Raw genomic sequence first — 6,000 nt, 5'->3', positions numbered from 1 at the left:
CATCAAAAGGTATGTCTACTCTCTCTTCTTCTCCTCCATCTTTGTTTTTCTTTCCTTTTTGAGTTGAGACAGTAGAAGAGATGCTGCATTCTCTGTTGCAAACATCTATGAACATGTTCTCATGATCATCCTAAGGATTTGAGGCTAGAACAATGATCTTAACCATGATCATTGCAAGCTTTTGAAGGAATCATGATCAAACCATGATCTAATCTTGTTAAACTTCTGATTTGAATTCTGATCTCTTTGGATCTTCTATATTGACCATGTTAGTAGTTAATTACTATGTTTTCTTTCCATGATCCATGATCTATCAATCTCTAGTTGTTCTCTTCTACCATACTATGTGTTCTTCATGAATCATGGTAGTTACATATATGGTAGGTTTTATTTCCTTATTTAGATTTATGCTTCTAAGCCTTTTTCCTTGAAGATCTAAGTATGTTTTCATGATACCGTTACCTGAAGCAATGATCCATCCTCCTATTGTTCTTGTCTTTGATTTCTATTTCGAATTCGTCAAGATCCATGGTTGATCTAATTATGGTAACTTTTTGTTTCCTAATTTGGATCTTGATGTCTTGATTTGATTGGTGTTTTGAGGTCCCCTATATGTTAGAATACTACTGATGTAGTTTACCCCTTGATTAGTACCCTTTTGAACCACCAAATTCGGATTTCATATCTTAAAACTCTGTTTTTTTTAGCTATCGTCTCGCATTGGTCGATCGATTGGTCGATGGACCAGTCGACCAATCCACTCGACCAATGAGTACAAAGCAACTCGAATTGGTCTGTGTTGGATGTTTTGGTATCTTTTCTATTAGGGATCTTTCCTAATATGTTGTATATACTTGTTTAGGACCTTCTTCTCAAGTTTGCCAAGATCTTACTTGATTTCTTAGGATTCCTTTGCGAGTTATAAAAGGTAAGGATGGTTATTTCCTTAATTACATAGATAGCATGAATCTAGTTTCTATATTTGAATATCATTGACATGTTTCCTAAATTAGATTCTTACAATGATATACTACTGTTGTATAACTTTGATTACAGTAGCATTGCTTAAATTGATTCATGTATGATTTACTTACCAATTATATACAAGTTGATTGTACTTATTGATTTCTTTCCATATATGAAGTTACCATATATGTGATGATATGAATTGATGCATGTGTATGCTTAAGTATGGTTTGGAAAGGAGAGGTGTCCTTTTGACACTTCTGTCCTTGGACTACTACGGGAATATTATGGGATGTTTCCGGAGATGCCCTCTGGACACCTTCCCTAACTGTTGGATGACATATCTAGGATTGTCTAGTAGTGTTTGGCTAGGATGTCCTGTTATGTCGACCCTAATCGGAGGGGTATTGAGACCGAACGACCCGTGGTAGCAATGGGGATTCATGGGCGCTCAAGACCGGTAACCAACCCGTGAGAGGACAGGGAATCACATTGTGGGGGCCATTTATTGGTAGGGTTGCATATGGTTAGACTTGGGCTCACGGGCGCTTAAGACCGGTAACCAACCCGTGAGAGGACGTGAGAGCTTCCCGTTTACCATATGTGGATAACCAATAGGGTTGATGAGTCCGTAGTCAAGGACTATGAGGACTCTAGTGTGAAGGATACCGGAAAGGATCGTCAGGGACGAGGAATGGACGTATCTGGATCTGACTTGATGTAACTAAGTAGAAGACTTGCATTTGGCTAGGTTTTACCCCGACATGCGCCAAGATTTATACCAAATGGTTGTGAGAGAGTGTGTTGACTTAACCCCCGCCATGGTTTGTCCCGAGGGATGAAGGACCCATTACCAATCGGCTGCTCAAGACCGGTGAAATGATCCGTGAGAGAATCCAAGATATCTTAAATGGTTGAGGATGTGAGTGGACTTTCCTAAAGAAGTACGGTGCTATGACTTAAAGCATGTCCGCCAATAGAGACCAAAGCATACATAGAGTTAGATTCATTCATTCATTGCTTGTCTCATATCATATTGCATTTATGTTTGTTCTGGAATCCTGCCATTTATGTTATTATGGATTTTTAACTGCCTTACTAAGTTTCTTTGAAACTCAATCCTTTATTGTACAATGTTTGTTAGACTATCCTGCAGGTACTGAGTACTATGACGGTCCCTATGAAGAAGTGCAAGGCGAAGAGGCATATCTCCAGGAAGGTGATTGCGGTTACCACAATTACATTGAAGATCCCGCGAGTGGTTATGCTCCGTACGATGCTTAGTCCGACCATTGAGTGGAAGCGTCCTTGTGCCATTTATGAGATTTACACTTATAAGGATGTTGTCTATAAAGTGGATAACAATTTAGTTACCCAATGTACTTGCTACTGGGATTAGATTTTGTCTAGTTTATTCTTTTTAGAGCTACTTTTCCACTGGTTGTAGAGTGGGATTTTTGCCTCACTTTACTTATCTGTTTGATACTCTGATTATATCTATCATTCTGATTCATTTATGATTCATTCTTTCTTTATTGGATCTATGGTTTATCTTCCGCACTTTTATTATGATTGTTCATGATTATGTTATTGTTTATGTGGGAGGCTGATCACTCGATACCTGATTTTCTTTTGGCATCTCTTAAATGTAGGTTTACCAGTCAAGGCAAAACTTGCCCAATGGACAACTTTGTCCCCAAACTGTGAGTTCTGTGATAAGTGCTTAGAAACTGCATGGCATGTATTCCTTTCATGCGATTGGACAAAAAGGATTTGGGCGGCAGGACCCTTGGGGCTAAGAACGGAAAGTGTAACAACCTCGGTAATTCTAACCTGGGATCCGTATTGTAGGTCCGAGAACCTGAAGGTCTAGTCGGGTAAATTTGTGGAGTGTTCGGATAGAAGTCCATGATCCATACCTGAACCCATGGATTTGGATTCTCTGATTGAAGAGCCTGCCTTGCTTGGTAGTTGGACTTCTGGAAGGCAAGTGATGTATGGGGATGTCTAGAATGAAGGTAAGATCTTCCCCATGTCTTCTTTAGGGCTAGGTTGTACTTGGACATCAACCCCCTGGCAAAAGCACCTTTGTATAGCAAAATACATGGGGGCGGTTGCTAGTGGCGGTTGATTGAACCAAGCGACCGCCTGGAGCGACTGCCTGATTCTGGTTGCTGGATTTTGCCCTATTTTTCCCCTTGACTTCTATAAATAGTAACCCTCGCCTATTTTACAAATATTTTATTCATGGTTACCGTTTTTGGAGGTTAAACGGCTATGGAGAACTGCCGAAAGCATATCTGAAGTGCTGCTAGAGTCCCAGAAGGTTCTACTGTTATTCATACTCAATTCAGTTGAGGTAAGTGATTCCTTGTTCACTTATGCTTCACCACTTGCTATGATTAAGGTAGTTTAGTGTTCATCTTTAGTTGTTCTTGATCCTTCCGTTGCATTGTCTATCCTTTTGATGATCTTGGTTAGATCAGATCAAAAAATGAAACCCTGCTTTCGTGAAAAGGGCTGATCTGAACAAGGGAAGGTTTCTGGGTAATCCATTTGTGATGATTGTTAAGTTTCATATCACCCATTGGTTATGGGAATAATAGATTTGAGATTCAGACTATGATCATCCAAATTTTGGATTAAAAATGGATGATCAGAAGCCTGAGTTTCATATTGAAACTCTCTGTTTTTGGGGCGGTCACTAGTGGCGGTCGCTCAACCTAAGTGACCGGCATGAGCGACCGGCTGGTACACAATGACCAAATGGCTTTTGGTTTTGATCCGATTTGATTCATTTGACTTATACCTTATTGTAACCCTGTGTATAGGTGTCCTCTTTTTGAAGAGAAAATTTTATAATTGTTTACGGATTTATTTTTACGAACGAATTACTTATATGCAGGTAAGGACATACAATCCTAATCTTTATAAATTGGCTTGAACATGCTAGTCCAATGTCTTCCTTCACTGTTCTTTTGTTCTATATACTGTTGTAATCATGTTTCATATGTTGATCTTGTTATATGACTGCTGTTTACACTGTCTTTACTTATACTATGATGGTTATGAATTGATATACTGATGATGGTTAGTTTGCGATTATGAAGGATGAGGTATTCCATTGGGATATCTTAGCTTGGGATATCAGAAGGCTGTGGTATGGGACACATGCCTGCTGATGTCTCCAGACTTGTCATAACTACTGGATGATATACTTAGGTAGAGTCTAGAGTTGCATGGCTAGGTACCCCACATGCTACTACCCTTTCGGTGGGGGGAATTGAAATCGGATGACCCGTGATGACAGTGATGTGACGTTGGTCCACTGTTAGTCATATAAATGGTAGGGTTGCATATGTTAGGGTTGGGCTCAAGGACGTCTAAGGAACGAACCGGGTGTCGTGATGAGTCATGAGAGCATTCCGCCCCAACAATATGTGAATGACCATAGAGTTATGGAATGAAGTCCAATAGCGGTAGCCAGTCCGTGAGGGTTCTCATTCCTAGGTTGCGAAGGATACTGAACCGAGTTGGTTGGTGCCATGGGGGATGTATCTGGACTTCATGTAGTATGTTACATATATGACCTTGCATTGGATTAGAAACCCCGACATGCACCAATACTCATTGCCAATGGTCGTGGCGAGAGAATGTTGACTTAACCCCAGCCATGGTTTGAGAGCCAGGTGTTGACTTTCCATTTTGCCCAGGATCCCTACAGAGGTAACCAGTCCTTGCCGGATTAGAGTGACTAGACCTACCCAGAGGAGGGCTGGTGTATATCTTAAAGCATGTCAACTGTTAGAGACTTGCATAGTTAGATCTTAGCAGCATTCATACTTTACACTCATGCATATCATATGTGCATTTCTGATTTGTTGGACATATGGATGGGAATTGTTATTGTTCTTACTGAGTTCTTCAGAACTCATTCCTTTATTTGTATATGTTTTATTAGTCTGTGCAGATGGAGGAAATGTGTCGGAAGATGGATTGGTTTCCTATGAAGGAACCTTCTCGTATGAAGAAGATGTGGTACCGACAATGGGAAATTGAGATAGCCTGTGCGGGAGCTCTGCCGAGTGCATGGAATGCACTTATCGCACCCATTGATGGGCGGAGAAGACAAGTTGCCAGACAGTGTGGTCACCGTATAGAGGAGAATTGGAGGACCCCTCATCTTGATAAACTTGAGTCTAAGTTTATAGCTTTAGAAAAAGAAATTGGAAAGAAAATAATTTAACTCTTTTTGATTGCTTCCGCTGAACTCGTATTCTTTTGATTTATTATTCTTTCATTGATTATTTATTGGAGTATTTGGACTCCTGTAATCCTTTAAATTTATTAATTGAACTATTCTTGCTCTTGATTGTCTTTATTTGTATTTATTATTGTTGATAGACTAAAAATGTGGATCCTGTGATGGATCACTCCCACGGGTGTCGGGCGGATAACCGAGACCAACGGGTGGGGTGTGACAGAAAGATTGGCTAACACATCAGTCATGGATCTCTACAATAGTTTCATCCACGACTATGGAATGGATAAGGCGTCAAAGAGATGGATGGTGTCCGTTTTTATAATTACATGCTACTTTATCTGGAAAGAAAGGAATAACCAACTTTTTAATAAAGTCAATCCCAACCCCATAAGAGTGTTACATAACATAGGGACTTGGATTCATGATTTAAATCTTAAAACATAAGAAACTGCTCCAATCCCTAATAACCAAATACAAGCCTAGCCAGCCAAACCAAACATTTGCTTTTGTAAAAGTTTAGCTAACTTAACATATGGTCGTATGTTGGTTTGTGCAAGGGTACATAATGTAGAGCTAGACAGTTCGGGATGGAGTGTGGGAATTTTTTGTGAATGGTAGCTAAAGTATCTAAGTGCGGGAGGACTAGGGAAGGGAAACATTGTGGAGGCACTACTAACTGGATTAAAGGATGGAATCGATCAAGCTTTGCAACACAACCTTCAAATACAGGATATATGGTGTAATGAAAAACAAGTTCGTGATCTACTCAT

The sequence above is a fragment of the Hakea prostrata genome, chromosome 8 (genome assembly GCF_041222555.1).
Source record: "Hakea prostrata isolate BN-2017 chromosome 8, UWA_Hpros_2, whole genome shotgun sequence".
NCBI lineage: Eukaryota > Viridiplantae > Streptophyta > Magnoliopsida > Proteales > Proteaceae > Hakea > Hakea prostrata.
Note: the sequence above shows the minus strand (reverse complement) of the source record.